Source organism: Hyla sarda, chromosome 7 (genome assembly GCF_029499605.1).
Source record: "Hyla sarda isolate aHylSar1 chromosome 7, aHylSar1.hap1, whole genome shotgun sequence".
Taxonomy (NCBI): Eukaryota; Metazoa; Chordata; class Amphibia; order Anura; family Hylidae; genus Hyla; species Hyla sarda.
The window spans coordinates 26,141,203-26,163,579 of NC_079195.1; the positions used below are offsets into that span (position 1 = coordinate 26,141,203).

General features: G+C 43.5%; 1 protein-coding gene across 1 annotated transcript in view; it reads right to left on the reverse strand.

Moving 5' to 3' along the window:
- LOC130281614 (transient receptor potential cation channel subfamily V member 6-like) overlaps positions 1–22,377 on the reverse strand; it is a 75,139-nt gene that overhangs the window by 51,857 nt on the left and 905 nt on the right. The window lies entirely within an intron of this gene.

Sequence of the window (22,377 nt, forward strand, 5' to 3'; positions counted from 1 at the left end):
CCTGTGCCAGGCTTAGCTGCTCCTTTGGACACCAAGTAAGGGCGGCTCCATTTGGGACACTGTGTGTACAATATAGGACCCTGAAGAAGCTCCCGTCCTCTACATAAACCATTGTTTCCCAACCAGGGTGCCTCCAGCTGTTGCAAAACTATAACTCCTAGCATGCCCGGACAGCCAACGGCTGTCCGGGCATACTGGAAGTTGTAGTTTTGCAACAGCTGGAGGCACCCTGGTTGGGAAATACTGACATAGACAGTGATTACAGCTCCCAGCAGATCTTTATTACTTTTATATGTAAGGATTTGCTTTATCTGTAGTTATCTACTTATTTTTCTTTAATCCTCCCTTTTCCTATTTTTGGATGACATTTTGGTGGCTTCAGAACCAATTACCAGGTTTCCATAGAGTTCTGGTCTCAACATACAATGGTCGTCCTGGAACCAATTAACATTGTAACTTGAGGGACCACTGTACAGCCACCTATAATCTTAATTGAATACAGTTTGCAGACTTCTTTTACACTACGGAATTCTCGCGGCTGAGTTCCGCGAGCAGAGATTCCGCCTAGTGGCCGCCGCCGAGGGTGCTTCGGCGCTAGGGCCGCGGTGCACTGAGCCGTCACCATTGACGGCTATGGTCCGCCCGCGGAATCCGCGCAAAGAATGAACATGTTCTTTCTTTGCGCGGAACACTTTCAGCGGCGGAAATTTTAGCACAAGTAACAACTGCTACTTTTCGTGCAGAAAGGTCACAGTGAATAGAAGAAATCTCACAAAATGGTTTTCTGAGGTGATTTATTGTTTTTTGCTATGTGCACCAAATTTTTTAAGCCCCCCCCCCCCTTTGATAGTAAGATAAATATGTCACACATGTGCAAAAAAAATAAATAAATAAAAAAGCTTCTAACGACAATAATAAATCAACCCCCAAAAATTTCTAACTCTCATTTTATAATACAAAAATTGTCTATAATACAGTAAAGCATTTTACTTACTCATTTGCAGTTCGGTAATATGAACAGGCGTCACAATATTTAATGTCTTTTGTCTCCTTTGTGATTTATTCCCCACCGATCTGTAGAGATCTATCTTGGTTAATAATAATAATACAAAAATTCCATTGGGATTTTTTAATTAAACAAACACATTAACAATATCACCTGAGTTATAAACAATTCCCTCTGTTTCTCCATCGTCTTTGGGAGTAATTATAATTCTTTACAATTCATGAAATATGGTCCGAAAACAATGGATTTGTTGCAGTTCATGGGATGAAGAGGTTTCTCAAATTAACATTTTTTTAATTTTATTTAGGATAATGCTGCTTCTTGAATTCATAGGCGTGCGCAGCCTTTTGCATTAGGGTGTGCACCCTAAAGCACAAACTCACACCGCGCACATGCATATGTATATATATATATATATATATATATATATATATATAGATATATATATATATACAGTACAGACCAAAAGTTTGGACACACCTTCTCATTCAGAGTTTTCTTTATTTTCATGACTATGAAAATTGTAGATTCACATTGAAGGCATCAAAACTATGAATTAACATGTGGAATTATATACATAACAAAAAAGTGTGAAACAACTGAAAATATGTCATATTCTAGGTTCTTCAAAGTAGCCACCTTTTGCTTTGATTACTGCTTTGCACACTCTTGGCATTCTCATGATGAGATTCAAGAGGTAGTCACCTGAAATGGTTTTCACTTCACAGGTGTGCTGGTGTGGAGGAGGTGTGATGGTGTGGGGGTGACCTGAACCCAATCGAGATGGTTTGGGGGTGAGCCTGACCACAGAGTGAAGGCAAAAAGGGCCAACAAGTGCTAAGCATCTCTGGGAACTCCTTCAAGACTGTTGGAAGACCATTTAAGGTGACTACCTCTTGAAGCTCATCAAGAGAATGCCGAGTGTGCAAAGCAGTAATCAAACCAAAAGTGGCTAGAACCTAGAATATGACATATTTTCACACTTTTTTGTTATGTATATAATTCCACACGTGTTAAAGGGGTATTCCGATGCCAAAACTTTTTTTATATATCAACTGGCTCCGGAAAGTTAAACAGATTTGTAAATTACTTCTATTAAAAAATCTTAATCCTTCCAATAGTTATTAGCTTCTGAAGTTGAGTTGTTGTTTTCTGTCTGACTGCTCTCTGATGACTCACGTCCCAGAAGCTGTGCAGTTCCTATGGGGATATTCTCCCATCATGCACAGCTCCCGGGACGTGACGTCATCATTGAGCAGTTAGACAGAAAACTTCAGAAGCTAATAACTATTGGAAGGATTAAGATTTTTTAATAGAAGTAATTTACAAATCTGTTTAACTTTCCGGAGCCAGTTGATATATATAAAAAAAGGTTTTGCCTGGAATACCCCTTTAACTCATAGCTTCATTAGTGCAATGGATAAAATCAAAACGTTTTTGTAGACTGTATTTCATACTCATGTTAGTAGGCCAGCATTGATCATGTAAACATGGGGTCTTGATTACCAAATGTTAGCAAGCCTTCATAAAGGACAGGACATAGCTCATGGACCACTACCAGAAAATGGGATCAAAATGATTTAAGATCACAGAAAAAAGTCCAAACTTACTGGTAACTGGTATGAGGGCAGGTTAAAAACCTATTCCCACTATGATGTAGACCAGCCTCAATGCTATGTAGGGAAGGTCGCACACACCAACTATTAATGAGAAGGGGACAACTGGTTAGTATTATAACTGCACATACCGTAGATAAGGAATACAAAGGCTGCCAGTAACAAAGGCTGCCAGTAACAATGATGACATGTAGAGCACCATGCTAGTATCCAGCCCACTTGATAGAGCACAGTAACGTTTGACGGCTGAGCCCCCTTTCCCCAGTTACATGTCCCTTATTAAGTTCTCCCTCTCTCATTGGGCCCCCCTTCCCACTATGCTAGCGGCTTTTGTATGCTTTTTACAATAAAATAGAGGCGCATGAAGTATCCCCTTTTGTTGATAGATACCTGATTGTTACACAATGCGCTCCGGCCACTTGCGCTGGCTGTCAGTGCATTGCTCCCCTCTCCCCTGCTGCCGGTGGGGCTGGGATTCTCATCGCGGGACGCACCCGCATGTGAATCCCAGCCTGTCACTTACCACAGTCCTCTACCACCTCCTCCACTGTGTCTCAGCTCCAGCGCGCGTCCCTGTCTCCTAGGACACGCGCGCTCCGGAGCTCTGAAATTTAAAGGACCACCACGCCCATATTATGTGTAACACCTGACACTACATTATAAAATCCCTGCACCTCCCACACTTCCTTGCCAGATCTTCAGTGCCCCTAGCCTGAGATTAAGCGTTCCAATTGTCTGTTGCCTTGCCCGTGTATTTGACCCTTCTGCTACATTATTTGACTACAAACCTTTGCTTCCTGCCCTGACCTTCTGCTAAGTCTGACTATGCCTGTGCCTCATCCTTCTGTACCTCGTTTTGCCCAGTTATCTGTGTGGTCGAGTCGTATCGGGGGTAGTGACCTGGGTGTCGCCTCCCGCAGCAAGCCCATCCTGCCTTGTGGCAGGCTCTGGTGAAGACCAGCGGCACCTTAGACTCTACTCCCCGATACGGCCCGTGTCATCTGCCACACAGGTTGGAGGATCCACATCCAGCAGTGCTACTACCACTACCATGAGTCTTACAGCAAGATCCGGCCATGGATCCCACTGGGGTTCTGCTGCCCGATAATCTGTATCTCGCCTCTATTGTGGCTCACCAGTTGCAGCATTTGGCCCAGCAGGCACAACAGTTAAACCAATTTTCCGCCATGATACAACAGTTGCTATCTGCTCAACAACAGCCACAGCAGCCACAGCCTCATCCTGTCCCAGTGTCGCCTCTCTAAGCTCCGCCTGTCTCTTCCTGAGAAGTATGAGGGAATCCCAGGTCTTGCCGTGGATTTGTGACACAGTGCTCCATGCACATAGAACTAATGGCGGAACAGTTCCCTACGGAATGAGAAAAGGTGGCCTTTGTCCTCAGTCTCTTAACTGGAAGGGCCCTGGCCTGGGCAACCCCGCTATGGGATCGCAGTGATCCACTCACTACTAATCTCCGGGCTTTTCTGTCAGAATTCCAAGGAGTCTTTGAAGAACCTGCACGGGCTTCCTCCGCTGAGACGGCTTTGCTGAGTCTTTCTCAGGGCAACTCCTCTGTGGGCAAGTATGCCATCTAATTCCGTACCCTGGCATCAGAGTTATCCTGGAACAATGAAGCTCTTTGTGCCACTTTCAAGAGAGAACTTTCTACCCATATCAAGGATGTTCTTGCTGCCCGGGAATTGCCCACCACCCTGAATGAACTCATACAGTTGGCATCTTGGATTGATATTCATTTCTCTGAACGACGTGAGTAACTACGTCAAGAAAGGGAGTCTGCACTACCTTGGCGCTTTCCTCGCCTGGCACACCTCTTCCAGCAACCACCGCAACCTTCTATGTTGCCTCCCACTGTGGAGGCTATGCAGGTGGATCGGTCTCACCTGACCTTGCAGGAAAGAACCCGCCAACGAGCTGAGAATCTTTACCTTTACTGCACTGGTGCAGATCATTTCCTCAGAGATTGTCCTCTGCGTCCACAGTCACATTGTCTCCTGCTTCCTCTGCGTCCATTGTCCTATGTACTTCCACATTGTACCTCCACTCTTCTTCTTGGCCTTCCCTGGTTACAACTACATGCCCCGCATCATGATTGGAAGACTAGAGAAGTATTTTGTTGGGGAAGCTACTGCTAGAGCAACTTTATTCATACTCTTCCGTCCAAGTTGGTGTCTCCTTTTGCCCGGTCTGCCATTGTTCCTTCAGGACTTTGCTGACGTCTTCAGTTAGAAACAAGCTGAAGTTTTACCACCACATCGTCCCTACGATTGTCCTATCCACTTATTGCCCGGGACCACACCTCCTCGGGGCAGGATGTACCCTTTGTCTGTACCCGAAACCCAGGTCATGTCTTATTATATCCAAGAAAATCTACAGAAAGGATTCATTAGAAAGTTGTCCTCCCCTGCCTGTGCAGGATTCTTCTTCTGGAAAAAAAGGATGGATCTTTGCGATCTTGCATCGACTACTGTGGCTTGAACAAGATTACTGTCAAGAACCACTACCCACTTCCTTTTATCTCGAAATTATTTGATCATCTGCGTGGAGCGAGGATCTTCTCCAAACTTTACCTTATTGGGGCCTATAATTTGATTTGCATACAAGAAGGAGACAAATGGAAGACTGGGTTTAATACTTGTGATGGCCATTTCGAGTATCTTGTAATGCCATTTGGACTTTGTAATGCTCCAGCAGTCTTCCAGGAGTTTGTCAATTATATTTTTCGTGATCTTATATACTCCTGTGTCGTTGTCTACTTGGATGACATTCTCATCTACTCACCTAATGTTCAGACTCATCGTTCCCACTTCCGCCAAGTTTTACAACATCTCCGAGACAACCATCTCTATGCTAATCTGGAAAAGTGTACTTTTGAGAAAGCCAGCCTTCCATTCCTGGGGTAAATCATCACCAGTCTAGGTCTTCAAATGGACCCTAACAAGTTGTCCGCTGTACTGGACTTGACTCGTCCTTCTGGCCTGAAAGCTATTCAGCGCTTTCTCGGCTTTGCCAATTACTATCGGCAATTTATTCCTCATTACTCCACATTGGTAGTCCCGATCATTTCTCTCACCAAGAAGACTGCTAATGCGAAGGTTCGGACTCCAAAGGCTGAAGAAGTTTTCAAACTGTTAAAATCTGCCTTTGCTTCTGCTCCGGTTTTGTCAAGACCCAATCCAAGCAAGCCATTTCTTTTGGAAGTCAATGCTTCCTCTGCTGGAGCTGGTGCAATTTTAACACAAAAGTCCTCTAATGGAAAAGTTGTAACTTGCGTTTTTTTTTTCTAAGACCTTCTCTCCTGTGGAGAAAAATTATTCCATTGGAGATCGCAAGCTCTTGGCAATAATGCTGGCTTTCGAAGAATGGTGTCATCTCTTGGAGAGCTCGGTACATCCGGTTATTATTTCTTTTGATCACAAAAACTTGCTCTATCTACAGACTGTCCATCGTCTCAACCCTAGGCAGGCTCGATGGTCTCTGTTATTCTCCAGATTTGACTTCTTCATTCACTTCCGTCCAGCAGAGAAGAATTTACGAGCTGACGCTCTATCCAGATCCTCTGATGTTCAAGACCAAGAATCCCATCCTTAACATGTTATTCCTCCTGAACGTCTCATCTCTGCAGCACCAGCAAGTCTTCATAGTGTTGCTCACGAATATTCGCAATGCGAATTTTATTCGCGAATATCGCATATTCACGAATTCATGAATATTCGCGAATATAGCGCTATATTCGCAATTACGAATATTCTTTTTTTTTTTTTTCACAGTACACATCACAGTGATCATCCCTCTCTGCTTCCAGCTTGTGTGGTGTAAAGAAGGCTCTAATACTACTGTGTGAGACTGGCGTGCGAAGTTTTGCATATGCGAAAATTTTCAAATGCGAATTTTCGCTTATGCGAAAAATAGCATATGCAAATTTTCGCATATGCAAATTTGGGCATATGCAAATGTTCGTACATGCGAAAATAAAACACGAATATTACGAATATGCGAATTTAGCAAATATATGATGAATATTCGTCCATATATTCGCGAAATATTGCGAATTCGAATATGGCCTATGCTGCTCAACACATCATAATGTACACACAAGAAATAAAAGTATACAAACATATCAGTGTACAGTGGTCCCTCAACATACGATGGTAATCTGTTCCAAACAGACCATGGTTTGTTGAAACCATCGCATGTTGAGGGATCCCTGCAACGTAAAGTATAGGACAGTGGTCTACAGCCGTTGGCTGTCCGGGCATGCTGGGTGTTGTAGTTTTGCAACATCTGGAGGTCCGCAGGTTGAAGACCATTGTTAGAGGAAGTTGTACTCACCTGTCCCCGCCGCTCTGGACCATCACCGCTTGTCACCGCTGCCCGGGAAGTCGCCGTCCATCGCTGTCACCTTGTCCCCGAGGTGTCCCTGATGCTCCAGCAAGGCCTCTGCTTCCCCGGCATCCGCACTCTCCGTCGCCGCCATCACATCGCTACGCACGCCCCTCCTATTGGATGTCGGGACGGCGTGTGCAGCGTGCAGCGCTGCCGGATAGCTGTTTATGTGATGGCCCCCACATACAAAAGCATCATATGTTGATGCTGCCTTCAACATGTGATGGCCTCTGAGAGGCCATCGCATGTTGAAATTATCGTAGGCCATCGTAGGTCGAGGGGTCACTGTACATACTAGGATTGCCACCTGGCCAGGTTTTTTACTGTACCAGCTGGTATTTTGGCCACCCTGATGGTGTTTTAATATTAAAAATACCGGCGAGTTCCCAACCAATCCTCCAACTCCCGGAATGTTGCACCATATACTATACTAGAGTTTTCCAACCGAGCTCCTCCAAGCAGTTGCATAGAAATAGTTGACAGTGGTGAAAAAAAGAGTCCATCATGTTCAACTTAAAACAGAAAATTGCTTATGGCACAGAATAAATCCCTATATCAATGATCTAGCTTTAGAAATATGATACTCATATCTTGTAATAATAAATGTTTTCAAGGTCACTCTTAAATATATTCAATTAATACATCATCATACCTTCAAGTGGCAGAGAGTGCTATAGTCTCACTGCTCTTACAGTAAAGAATCATCTGTGATGAAGCTGAAGTCTTTTTTCTAGGCATAGAGGACCCCATGTTATACAGTAGGTGTAACCCCCTGAGATTATTTCTGTGTATCTTGAAATTACATGAAGTGTCGAGTAGATGGCAGACTGCACAAGCAAATGAACTGAGCAGTGACTAAAGCTGGGGAAGAAGGAGTTTTGTACACATGTGCTCATTGGCATCTTGGATTTTTCTTTAGTGCCAGTAGAGTCAGGAAGCAGCTCACTAGGATTTGGCCCAAGAGTGCTGCAGCTGAGGGGAAGCTACTGGCAAGTTGGAGAGATCCAGATCTGGTTACAGGAAGCCTTCTGTGAATAAAGGAGAGAAAGTAAAAGCTTATCCTTGTGTAAGGGTAAGCCTGAAGCCCTTCTTCCCTGCCCCACAATAAGGCACCCTGAATTCACATACAGATAAAAAAGACCTTGAGATCCGTTTGTGAACAGCCTACTCTAAGTAGCACTGTGGAGCAGGACTTTGTAAGGGCCCCATCTCTTTAATGTGCACCAACAGAAGCTACCCAACAGCAGCTAAGGCAAAGATTAGGGTGGACCCCAGGTGTGCTTATGGGTAACTGAATTGTATATACTCATATTTGCCTGATTCTGTGCTATACTATAACTTATTGTTATGAATGGTTGTTTACCGTTATGCAATTCAAAGTTAGTTTCAAGTTAGCTTTGTTTCAGTCTTATTAATTATTCAGAGATGTTCCCAATGGGATCCCACACCCATACCCTGGATGCTTCTTTGGGTGATGGCATTGCCGCAGATATGTATACCAGATTCCAGATCGAAGAGGCTCAGAATTGACCCACCCAGTGCAAAGAGGTGACTAGGGTAAGGGACCACAGGGATATAGGTGGACACTCCAAAAGCCATGTTACATAAGTAAAGGCCTAGGTATAAAAAGATCATTGAAAAGATGCCTGTACTTTTTCCTGTAAAAGTGGGTGTGGCTTTTACATTTTTCAGAATCTGAGTGATTTATAAAAATTGTTCACACTGTTTTTGGCCAATATTCAGGCTGTGATTTTCCTACTTACAATGGGGAGGTTAGTGGTTCGCTAGCTATAGCTATATTACCAGTCTAGCAGTATCCATTTGTAATGTAGCTACAGGTTAATTTTATGCTCTTAAACTGAATATTTGCTACTTGTCATTGCCTGTAACTGGACAAATGCCTTTTATAATATGACTAGTTTATTTGTTGTTTATATGTTATCTACATAACAGAAAATAATTTAAATCCTGGAAAGGTGGCGATCCATGAGAACTGGTTTGGGGACCTCTGAGATGCACCATATAGCGCAAATTTGGATCATAATTCTTCTCTACATTTAGGAGATATATATATATATATATATATATATATATATATATATATATATATATATATATATGGTAAATTTGAGTAGCCATATTAGTCCAGTAATACAGATGCAAATCAAAAAAATTGCAGTATCTTGTAATACCTTTTTTATTGGACTAACAGAATTCTGTAGAGACAAGCTTTCGGGATTCTTCCCTTTATCAAGTCCAAAACAAATCTAAGCTCACAAGCAGAAGACACAGGTTACATTTGTGAGATGTAACCTGTGTCTTCTGCTTGTGAGCTTAGATTTGCTTTGGACTTGAAAAAGGGAGGAATCCCGAAAGCTTGTCTCTACAAAATTCTGTTAGTCCAATAAAAAAGGAATTCCAAGATACCGCAGCATTTTTTGATTTGCATATATATATATATATATATATATATATATATATATATATAGTAGCCCTTGGGGGGTGTATGGTAGTGGTGGTATGGTATAGGTATATAAGGGGTTAATGTCAACCCTAGAAGAATTTGTGACGCCAGGCTGAGGGCTGGTATGCTGAATCAGTGTTCTGGCCTATCGCCGCCCTTCCCAGTAATGATAGGTGCATAAAATAACTGAAGGTCCACAAGGAGATTTGAACTTGAACTTGAATAAAGTTTACTGAAGTGCTTGCAATATTCACGGTACAGTCACAGTCTCATACAAACAGTCCTTTGGTTACTTAGCGACTGGCAGTAGTTGCGGACCTTGAGCTAGACAATAAGTCTCTTAATTTAGGAAGAGATTTTCAGATCCGTCCGGATTTAGGGGAGGTATTAGGTCCGGAGATGCTGCAGAGTGTTTGGGAGGTTATACACTCTATAATTATAATCGTTCAGCCGTTGCTGCAAGGCTCGGGCCTAACTCACTGCGATTACTGTTGTACAGGTCTTGCTTGCTTGACTGCCCACGAGGTAAGAGATGTGTTGCTAGCTTAGCAACCCAGGAACAAGAGAGCGAAACATGGCCGCCGCTCCCTTATATGGGAAGGGGGCGTGGCGAATCTGATTGGTCCGGACGTCTGCCATTCACCTTACATGGTGTGATGGGATTGCTTACGTCACAGGATCTATATACATTATAAAACAAAAACGAGGCTAGAGATACCAAATTGAGGCCTGGAACGCATCCAGAGTAAGGCTTGGAACGCATCACATGACCTGAAGGCCCTGCGATACCATGGAAACAAGTATTTAACCATTTATTTACATTTATACTATACTATTTATATTATCTATGCATAAATTACTAATTATACATTAGGATAGAGGCGACTAGGGGCATACTAGATTACAGGGATCCCTATGTCCTAGGGACTCTGGCTATGGGGACCCAAAAATAGAAAAGTACTGTATGAAATGCGGTACTGGGGCACCACACACTCGTTACTAAAGATACGGTAAGTCGTCCTCGACGTCTGTCCCCTGAGACAGAGGGACTAGGACTAGCATTAGAACAGCATGCTATAGAACAGGATGATTTGTACTTTTGCTATACATCCTCAGTAGTCTAAACACATTTTTGATGCTATCTAGACATTTGAATGCTAACTATACATTTGAATGCTATCTAGGCATTTGAATGCTATTTAGACAGTTGAAGAAGCTATCTATCCTTTAGTTTCTAGCTTCCTATATAACTTTATAAAACTTCTGATACATTTTGAGGCTAAACTGAACATTAGCATATACCTCTATACATAAGGCTAGCTAGACATCAGTACAGCTCTATTTACCTTTTGCATCAAGCTGACTAGACATTTTGTTATTAGCTCACATATTCTATAGGCCAAACAATAAGCTATCTGTTAGTTAGTACACAAAAGGTATACTGGCTAGCCGGTAACTAGGTCACAGTAAGGGTGGCTGCTAGGGTCTATCGACTACACGCTACTAACCCCTAGAGCACTTTCAAAACAACCTATCCAGGTTATTCCAAGAATTACGTGTTTATTTTTGTACTTGCAAGAGCATCTACTGGCTAGGCAGAGCATCTCACACACGCAATGAATAAAGACAAGAAGAAGTGTACCTAACAGTGGCAGGCATTGGGTATAAATATGCTATAACTTCTTAAGTGTTTTCTTAAGTGAGATATCTTTTTATTTTTGTGTATGTACTAGTGAAATTTTGAGATAGTACATTAAGTGAATAATCTAGGGTACTATGTGCAAGTACTATTTGAAAGGGAATTCTCCCTACTATTTTTGTTGAGATAGGTGCTAGCGATGGGTGACAGCAATAATACTACCCTCGGAGGAGCCGAGGTGTCCCCTATTGAGTTACTACTAAACACCTTTTGTTCTATGATCATTTGTATGTACAAAAATGTATATATATTTTTAGTATTGAGTGTACACGTGCTGTACGTCGATATTTTCCATGTACAACTCTAAGTTATTTTAATGCACAAAGACATTTGACTATATTTTCTATGTACAGACCTTACTTACTATTTATGTACTCAGACACAGGGACATCTTTCTGTGTACAAAACCATATACAAATTTACTATACACTTATCAACACTCCAACATATTTCAGGTGCATTCACCCGATAAGTGCAACATTTGTCATAAGAGTTCTTATGAAGTTGGTGGCATAAACATGAAGCAGGCGTGTAAGGATCAGCAGTCCACCTACATTAGGAGTCCAAGACAATATAAAAATTGGCATGTAAGGATCAGCAGTCCACCTACACTAGGAGTTCAATTGAAAAGTGAACACGGCCTTAACCACAACTCAGCCGGGTACAGTCCTTGATAAATCTCCTACAGGCTAGGAGTCTCTTGACTTAATAGTCAGGCACAAGCTTAGTGGTTATGTTGCTGAACTGTAAACTGAAACAAACTTAGCACAGTCCTGCTAGGCACTTTTCTTGAACTTGATTCCTGTAAGACAAAATGGTTAGACAGAGAAAAAAACAATAAGACATTACTTTAGAGTCTCTTTAGAAGATGTTCTTCTTTACTCTTGTAGTGCCTCTCTTGGTTCCCCTATATCTTCCAACATCAAGGGCAGGATCATACTTGACATAGCTTTGCCACACCACATTGGTGAGAATGGAGTTGTGGAAGGCAGCTTGAGAAGAGGTTATAGGCTTACTAGCCGGGATCACAGTGGGACAATAGGGCTTGAGCACCATCTCCAAATTAGGAGCAACCCATGATCCTTTCGTTGGTATCTGAGGAATTGGCAAACTCTCACTGCTCCGAGAGGGCCTTGGTACATCTGTGGGTACCCCAGGGTTAGACAAACTCTCACTGCTTCGAGAGGATCTAAGTACCGACTTGGGTGGCCGCAACTTTGGCCTGTTTTCTTCACCATGTGCAGAACTTGACTTTCGACGGTATGAAGAAGATGAAGAACTTGACTCTTTGCTGTACGTAGAAGATGATGCACTTGACTCTTTGCTGTACACAGAAAATGAAGAACTTGACTCTTTAGGCTCCTCCTCCTTGGGTACGCTGGTGGAGGCTTTAGGAGCAGACCTTGTTGGCCTCAAGTTGAAAGGATCAGACTCCCAATCTGTGGACGGGAAAAATTTGAAAGGAAGCTGTGTTGGGGCTGTTGATCTGGTGACCGCTGCAGCCCATTCTCCACGAAGGCTCTGGACCGGGGTGTACTCCATAATTTCACCCACCTCCAAGGTGTTGAACTTCTTATGGAGATATGGCCTTTGCACTGCTCGCCAGTTTACGAGGATGGTCTGCCCAGTGTGGCAGTCAAAGAGTGTCCCATAACCTCTGACCTTTTCGAACTTGGCCACAGTTGCTCTTCTCCTTTCTAATGGCTCCTCCCCTTCTCGTGGGTGATCCCATTTACGGATGTACAATGCCTCCATTTCTTTGGTATTTACTTGATACCGCACTCTTTCTTTATGAGGCAAGTGTACGTGCTTTGGAGCATAGAGTTCCTTGTATCGGGCCTTTAGCTTTTCCATCAATTCAGCCAGCTCGGCTTCTTGACGGGCCCTTTCCCTTTATGCAGTTGGGATTGGTGGGAGTGTCTTCCCAGGTAACGGTTGAAGTACATGAGCTGCATGTACTCGATCAGCTCTGGCTCATCTCCGAACACCCATTGCGGTAATTTTGGTGAGCACGGTCGTGCACTTGGCAAGCTTGATCGAGGAATGACCTCAAGGCTGGAGGAGGAAGAATAGGCCACCTCTGGCGGGGTACTCACGGCAGACTCCTCCGACTGGATCTCGGCCCACGAGCCCCAGGTCCTGTGGTGAGGGGACAATCTCACCGGTGACGCACCTCGAGGTGTCCCTGCACTGTTCACTGGAGGTGTCTCTTGCCAATTGTCGTCATCTTCAGGCAGTGGGGGAAGATTGCAGGCCCCCTCTTTGTCCAATGACAACCGCTGCAGACGGTCAGCAAGCTCTTGAAAAAGTTGGTCTGTGACTGCCACAACTTTCCGTGTTTCCGGCACCATTTTGCCAACTTGACCACGTAGAACGCTGCTCTCCGCCATGTCTGTATTCTCTGGGTCTTTCTGCAGACTGGAGAGGTAGCTCTCTGTGGCGTCTTTTATAGTGGGCTTCTCTAAAATGGCGCTGGGCAGGAAGGACACTATCGGTGCAGCCCCGACTTCCGGTCCCTCCAGAAACGATTCCTGCATCTCTGAGTTCCCCTTCGGCTGCGACACAGCAACTTGGTGGCCACGCCCAGGGGCGGGGCGTGGCGCAGGCTTTCTTCTCGCGCTTTTCTGGTAACAGTTGAGGTCCGCCCTTGCTGACTGGACCAGAGGATCGCAGCATAAATTTGTTGCGCAGTTTACACATTGTAGTTGCAAGCAGATATTCGCCTCCCCCCTTACTTTTCTCTTGTCCCCCTTGTATGGTGCACCACAAGCACCGTTCTTGTACACAGCAACACATGAATAAAGTTTACTTCTTAGGGGGGAGTACACTTTCACTAGTGGCAATGGTAGGCACACACCCGAATCCTGTTCCTGCAATGCCAAAAAGGCTTTGTGGTAGCCCTTGGGGGGTGTATGGTAGTAGTGGTATGGTATAAGTATATAACATTCAAACATTTTTTTTTTCAGTGGAGTACCCCTTTAAGACTGGCCTATGAAATAATTCCCCCTTTAGTGTCTATGGGCCCATAGCAAGGAGTCATAAAAAATGAGTGTTATACTAGTCAGATAACAGATATTTCTTCACCATAGGGTGGCATGACAATATAATACCATTCTCCCAAAAAAGAAAAAAAATCACATAAGAATCCCACATGTCTATTCAGTAACAGGTAAAATTGGTATAATCCCCTAAACATGTAGAGATATAGATAATGAGAACAGAACTTTGTTCTGCGGTTTTCAAAACAGTCATAAATCGCACATGTTTTGCACTGAACCTATCAGCTAACAATGACTGGTATGTAAAAATGCGGATTAAAAACTTTAAAGAGCACATTTATAAGGTGCGGCTTGTGCATGTTAAAATCTCCTCTTATTAAAATGATAAAGTATAATAAATGAAAAGACAGTAAAATATTGTTCAGCTTTAAAGCTCTTCTACAAGACTTCCCCATGGGCCTGATAGGTGAACGCTATGCCAGTACCAATAGGTTACTGAGAGGTAAATCCTATGCCAGTCGGAGGTCATCCTGAATCTTGTTTACTGCAATTCACCATCTAGCTCAGGGTTTCCCAGCTTGTTTGCCTCCAGCCTTTGGCTGTTCGGGCATGCTGGGAGTTTTAGTTTTGCCACAGCTGGAGGTATGCTGGTTGGAAAACACTGATCTAGCCAATTGATTCCAGTTCTCTTTAATCGATATTCGGATTAAAATCCAATTTAGATTCCGATCTGGATTTTACAAAGCCAGTGCCGGAACAGGGATACCAGACAAAGACAGGAGTCCCCTGTTCCTGTACATGTTCACTAAGTGGCCTTACACATTTGATATATGGAGGCAGACTTCAGACAGAGATGCCGGCTTTCAATGGCGCAGGTCACAGAAGAAGCATGGATAGGTAAAAGCAAGGGTAGTTTATTCTCCCAGCATGCAACGCGTTTCACTGCAACAGCAGCTTCATCAGGCATTCATGCCTGATGAAGCTGCTGTTGCAGTGAAACGCGTTGCATGCTGGGAGAATAAATTACCCTTGCTTTTACCTATCCATGCTTTTTCTGTGACCTGCGCCATTGAAAGCCGGCACCTCTGTCTGAAGTCTGCCTCCATACACCTCCTGCTCAGCCGGCTGGCTGCAGACACTACATGCGCTCACCATTGTTGTGAATGTGGGTACACAACACTTCCAGGTGAGCCTCATAAATTGCCTGACAAGTTACTCTTTTAATACACCATGGAGCGCTTAGTTTTTTTGTCGTTTTTAGCTATTTACACATTTGATAGGCAAGGTGCAGAGTGCCCAGCCCAGCAAATTTTGGGAATGTAAGCAGCAATGATAACAGCATCATTGCTTACCTCCAGCTGCTCAGTATACAGGAGCAGGGACTCCTGTCTTTCATAGGAGTTCCTGCTCCTGTACATACTGTATTAACCATACATACACCAGACATCAGCTAAGATGTCACTGACATCTTTAGGATTTTCCTGAAACTAATCCCAAAAGGGTTAGATTCACTCATCTCGATTCAGCCATTGTCTTCAGGCGTCTCTCTCTTTAGTCTGAAGCTGGCCATACACATTAAAGTCAGCCAAACCAAATGGGCACAGATAGCTCTTGTTACTTCCAAAGTTAAAGTAGCCTTGCAAAAAGGCTGGAAGGTCTTGCTAAGATTGTACCTGGTCCCTGTCAGAGTAGCGAGGAGTTTCCGTACGCCTCTCCTCTATGCTTTCCCAGATGTTAGAATAGAAGAACTATGCATCACATATGGTGGGATTGTCCCTATGTCCTTATTCCCCTCCCCCTCTCCTTTTTCTGTTTCTCTGTCTCCCCTTGTGTCTGTGTCTTCTGTTTGTGTTCCACGTAATCCTGGTCGCTTTAGGTCTTAATATACCTTGACTGCCTTTATTGCCATTGCTACCCATGTATACTGGGCATCACCAAGGGGACTCCTGTTACCCCATTTTTTAAAACTGTGTATTTAATTAAGGAATTTTCATATAATTATAAAAAAACACAAAATAATGAAAGGCTAAAGGAATCACACAAGCAAAGGTCACTCATAAACTACACAGCAAATATGCAGAACAGTATATGTTCGAGCGAGGAGTAAAGCAAAGTCATGGGAACGACTAAATTACAACTGTACTACAAGCATTATCAGTGATACAGAAGACCATAACCATAGAAAACTAAACAGGAGGGTAGAATTCCCAGCAAATAACAGGAGCCAATCACAATATACCTGGCAAGGCAGCTTAAAGGGGTACTCCTGTGAAAAAAAATTTTTTTTAAATCAACTGGTGCCAGAAAGTTATACAGAATTGTAAATTACTCCAGATCTGGACCGCGGATGCCAGTAATGCCCGCAGACCCGCATCCTCCACATTGTTACAGCCCCCCATCCTCCACACTGCTACAGCCCCCATCCTCCCACAGCCCCCCATTCTCCACACTGCTACAGCCCCCATCCTCCCACAGCCCCCCATTATCCACACTGCTACAGCCCCCATCCTCCCACAGTCCCCCTTCCTCCACACTGCAACAGCCCCCATCCTCCCACAGCCCCCCATCCTCCACACTCCTGCAGCCCCCCATAAATAAATAAGCACTACCCTGAAAATAAGCCCTAGTGTGTTTTTTCGGATTAAAATTAATATAAGACCCAGTCTTATTTTCGGAGAAACACAGTATTATTCTTTGCATCCTTTTGGTCTTTTCTTTTGTCGTTCAACTTGTTTTTGAACATTTTCAAAGGTCAGCCTAACTTGCCAATTTTAGTAGGATAGGCCAACTATCTAATATTTATGGTGGCCTCCAGACAATAGCAGATGTTGGAAGTAGAGAAATGTTGAGCATATTTGGTTAGGCAAAGGCGACTTTCATATACCGTATATGTGGGGATCGGGAGAGATAGCTAGCTGAATTTATGGCAAGTGTAAGGAACGTAGTAAATGTAAGGATTATTTTCTATTTACTATTTAACTGATAATATTAGATTGATATGAGTTAAAAGTGCAGGGTCCGAAAAAATGACTCCTACCAAATTATGGTTAGAGTAGGCAATACCTGCGCTATTTGGAAGAAGATCTAAAGAAGGCTTAGGGGGAGTCTGGTGCCCATGCTGTTATGTCAGTGTGATTTAGGTCTTTCTCCTGGCCCTTTAACCCCTTAAGGACTCAGCCCATTTTGGCCTTAAGGACTCAGACAATTTAATTTTTACGTTTTCGTTTTTTCCTCCTCACCTTCTAAAAATCATAACTCTTTTATATTTTCATCGCCAGACTAGTACGAGGGCTTGTTTTTTGCATGACCAGTTGTACTTTGTAATGACATCACTCATTATATCATAAAATGTATGGCGCAACCAAAAAAACACTATTTTTGTGGGGAAATTAAAAAGAAAAACGCAATTTTGCTAATTTTGGAAGGTTTCGTTTTCACGCCGTACAATTTACGGTAACAATGACATGTGTTCTTTATTCTGAGGGTCAATACGATTAAAATGATACCCATTATTACATACTTTTATATTATTGTTGTGCTTAAAAAAAATCACAAACTTTTTAACCAAATTAGTACGTTTATAATCCCTTTATTTTGATGACCTCTAACTTTTTTAGTTTTCCGTATAAGCGGCGGTATGAGGACTCATTTTTTGCGCTATGATCTGTAATTTTTTTTGATACCACATTTGCATATAAAAAAGGTTTTAATAAATTTTTTTATAATTTTTTAAAAATAAAATGTATTAAAAAAGTATCAATTTTGGACTTTTTTTTTTACGTTCACGCCGTTCACCGTACGGGATCATTAACATTTTATTTTAATAGTTCGGACATTTACGCACGCGGCGATACCAAATATGTCTATTAAATTTACTTTTTACGCTTTTTGGGGGTAAAATAGGAAAAAAATGACGTTTTACTTTTTTATTGGGGGAGGGGATTTTTCACTTTTTTTTACTTTTACGTTTAAATTTTTTTACATTTTTTTTTACACTTGAATAGTCCCCATAGGGGACTATTCATAGCAATACCATGATTGCTAATACTGATCTGTTCTATGTATAGGACATAGAACAGATCAGTGTTATCGGTCATCTTCTGCTCTGGTCTGCTCGATCTCAGACCAGAGCAGAAGACGCCGGGAGCCAGACAGAGGCAGGTGAGGGGACCTCCGTGCGGCATTCTGAATGATCGGATCCCCGCAGAAGGGCTGCGGGCGATCTGATCATTCATTGAAATTGTGTAATGCCGCAGATGCCGGGATCTGTATTGATCCCGGCATCTGAGGGGTCAATGGCGGACTCCCGTGAAATCGCAGGCATCGGCCATTGCCAGCGGGTCCCTGGCTGCGATCAGCAGCCGGTATCAGCCGCGCATGACACGGGCATCGTAAATGTACGTCCTGGTGCGTTAAGTACCACCGCAACAGGATGTACATTTACGTCCTGCGTCCTTAAGGGGTTAAAGGGGTTATCCAGGAAAAACTTTTTTTTACATGTCAACTGGCTCCAGAAAGTTAAACATATTTGTAAATTACTTCTATTAAAAAATCTTAATCCTTTCAGTACTTATGAGCTTCTGAAGTTAAGGTTGTTCTCTCTGATGACACGTGTCTCGGGAACCGCCCAGTTTAGAAGCAAATCCCCATAGCAAACCTCTTCTAAACTGGGCAGTTCCCGAGACACGTGTCATCAGGGAACACTTAGACAGAAAAAACAACCTTAACTTCAGAAGCTCATAAGTACTGAAAGGATTAAGATTTTTTAATAGAAGTAATTTACAAATCTGAATTCAGGTAGAAAACAGACATGGTGCACATCTACAATCTTGTATAATGATCTGATTACTTCTCAGCATAATATCAAAAACTAACAGGTTGTTAGTATACATTTTTGATCAAAAAGTACAAGCCCACTCGCCACGTCAAGGCCACCTATTTAGAGTGGGTTCCTAACGTCCCTAGCATAAAATGGCGTAGCACTGGGCGGCGACCACCACCGCCGCGACACCAGTGCCCAAGGGGGGGAAAACGACCCACTGGCAGAGCGGCCCCAATGCCACTCAAACCAGTCATTGGGTCGCACCTCCCCACAGACACGGCGCTACGGCAGCAACGGACGCCGCACAGCACCACACCAGTGTGAACAAGATGTAATAGCTCACTTACCATGCTCTCCCAGTCAGACTTGGAGGCTGCTAGAAAAGAAATGGCCCTTGTGTAGCTAACTACTACTTATATAGGGTTGGGCTGAGGGGGTGGAGAAGAGTGCAGCACATGTTCAAACAAAAAAAAAGGAGGGGATAGAAATCACAGTGTGAATTCAGGTAGAAAACAGACATGGTGCACATCTACAATCTTGTATAATGATCTGATTGCTTCTCAGCATAATATCAAAAACTAACAGGTTGTTAGTATACATTTTTGATCAAAAAGTACAAGCCCACTCGCCACGTCAAGGCCACTTATTTAGAGTGGGTCCCTAACGTCCCTAGCATAAGATAACGTAGCACTGGGCGGCGACCACCACCGCTGCGACACCAGTGCCCATGGGGGGGAAACGACCCACTGGCAGAGCGGCCCCAATGCCACTCAAACCAGTCATTGGGTTGCACCTCCCCGCAGACACGGCGCCACGGCAGCAACGGACGCCGCACAGCACCACACCAGTGTGAACAAGGTGTAATAGCTCACTTACCATGCTCTCCCAGTCAGACTGGGAGGCTGCTAGAAAAGAAATGGCCCTTGTGTAGCTAACTACTACTTATATAGGGTTGGGCTGAGGGGGTGGAGAAGAGTGCAGCACATGTTCAAACAAAAAAAAAGGAGGGGATAGCAATCACAGTGTGAATTCAGGTAGAAAACAGACATGGTGCACATCTACAATCTTGTATAATGATCTGATTGCTTCTCAGCATAATATCAAAAACTAACAGGTTGTTAGTATACATTTTTGATCAAAAAGTACAAGCCCACTCGCCACGTCAAGGCCACTTATTTAGAGTGGGTCCCTAACGTCCCTAGCATAAAATACCGTAGCACTGGGCGGCGACCACCACCACCGCGACACCAGTGCCCATGGGGGGGAAACGACCCACTGGCAGAGCGGCCCCAATGCCACTCAAACCAGTCATTGGGTCGCACCTCCCCACAGACACGGCGCTACGGCAGCAACGGACACCGCACAGCACCACACCAGTGTGAACAAGGTGTAATAGCTCACTTACCATGCTCTCCCAGTCAGACTGGGAGGCAGCTAGAAAAGAAATGGCCCTTGTGTAGCTAACTACTACTTATATAGGGTTGGGCTGAGGGGGTGTGGAAGAGTGCAGCACATGTTCAAACAAAAAAAAAAGGAGGGGATAGAAAACACAGTGTGAATTCAGGTAGAAAACAGACATGGTGCACATCTACAATCTTGTTATCAGTGTTATCGGTCATCTTCTGCTCTGGTCTGCTCGATCTCAGACCAGAGCAGAAGACGGTGGGAGCCGGACAGAGGCAGGTGAGGGGACCTCCGTGCGGCGTTCTAAATGATCGGATCCCCGCAGCAGCGCTGCGGGCAATCCGATCATTCATTGAAATCGCGTAATGCCGCAGATGCCGGGATCTGTATTGATCCCGGCATCTGAGGGGTCAATGGCGGACGCCCGCGAAATCGCTCTGATGCCCGCGGTTATGCACAGTACGTAAATGTACGTCCTGGTGCGTTAAGTACCACCGCAACAGGACGTACATTTACGTCCTGTGTCCTTAACCCCTTAAGGACCAAGGACGTACCGGTACGTCCTTGGTCCTGCTCTTCTGATATAACGCGGGGTTACACAGTAACCCCGCGTCATATCACGGCGGGCCCGGCGTCATAATGAAGCCGGGACCTGCCTCTAATAGCGCGCAGCGCCGATCGCGGCGCCGCGCGCTAGTAACCCTTTAGCCGCGCGCTCAGAGCTGAGCCGCGCGGCTAAAAGTGAAAGTGAAAGTTCCCGACTAGCTCAGTCGAGCTGTTTGGGATAGCCGCGGCTAATCGCGGCATCCCCAACAGCTGACAGGACAGCGGGAGGGTCCCTTCCTGCCTCCTCGCTGTCCGATCGCCGAATGACTGCTCAGTGCCTGAGATGTAGGCATGAGCAGTCATGCGGCAGAATCGTTGATCACTGGTTTCTTATGAGAAACCAGTGATCAACATAGAAGATCAGTGTGTGCAGTGTTATAGGTCCCTATGGGACCTATAACACTGCAAAAAAAAAGTGAAAAAAAAAAGTGAATAAAGATCATTTAACTCCTCCCCTATTAAAAGTTTGAATCACCCCCCTTTTCCAATAAAAAAAAAACACAGTGTAAATAAAAATAAACACATGTGGTATCACCGCGTGCGGAAATGTCCGAATTATAAAAATATATCATTAATTAAACCGCTTGGTCAATGGCGTGCACGCAAAAAAATTCCAAAGTCCAAAATAGTGCATTTTTGGTCACTTTTTATATCATTTAAAAATGAATAAAAAGTGATCAATAAGTCCTATCAATGCAAAAATGGTACCGTTAAAAACTTCAGATCACGGCGCAAAAAATTAGCCTTCACACCGCCCCATACACGGAAAAATAAAAAAGTTATAGGGGTCAGAAGATGACAATTTTAAACGTATTAATTTTCCTGCATGTAGTTATGATTTTTTCCAGAAGTCCGACAAAATCAAAACTATATAAGTAGGGTATCATTTTAATCGTATGGACCTACAAAATACATATCTGGTGTTATTTTTACCGAAAAATGTACTACGTAGAAACGAAAGCCCCCAAAAGTTACAAAACAGCGGTTTTTTTTCAATTTTGTAGCACAATGATTTTTTTTCCCGCTTCACCATAGATTTTTGGGCACAATGAATGATGTCATTACAAAGTAGAATTGGTGGCGCAAAAAATAAGCCATCATATGGATTTTTAGGTGTAAATTTGAAAGAGTTATGATTTTTTAAAGGCAAGGAGCAAAAAATGAAAATGCAAAAACGGAAAAAACCCCGGTCCTTAAGGGGTTAAGGGGTTAAAGGGGTTATCCAGGAAAAAACTTTTTTTTCACATATCAACTGGCTCCAGAAAGTTAAACATATTTGTAAATTACTTCTATTAAAAAATCTTAATCCTTTCAGTACTTATGAGCTTCTGAAGTTAAGGTTGTTCTCTCTGATGAC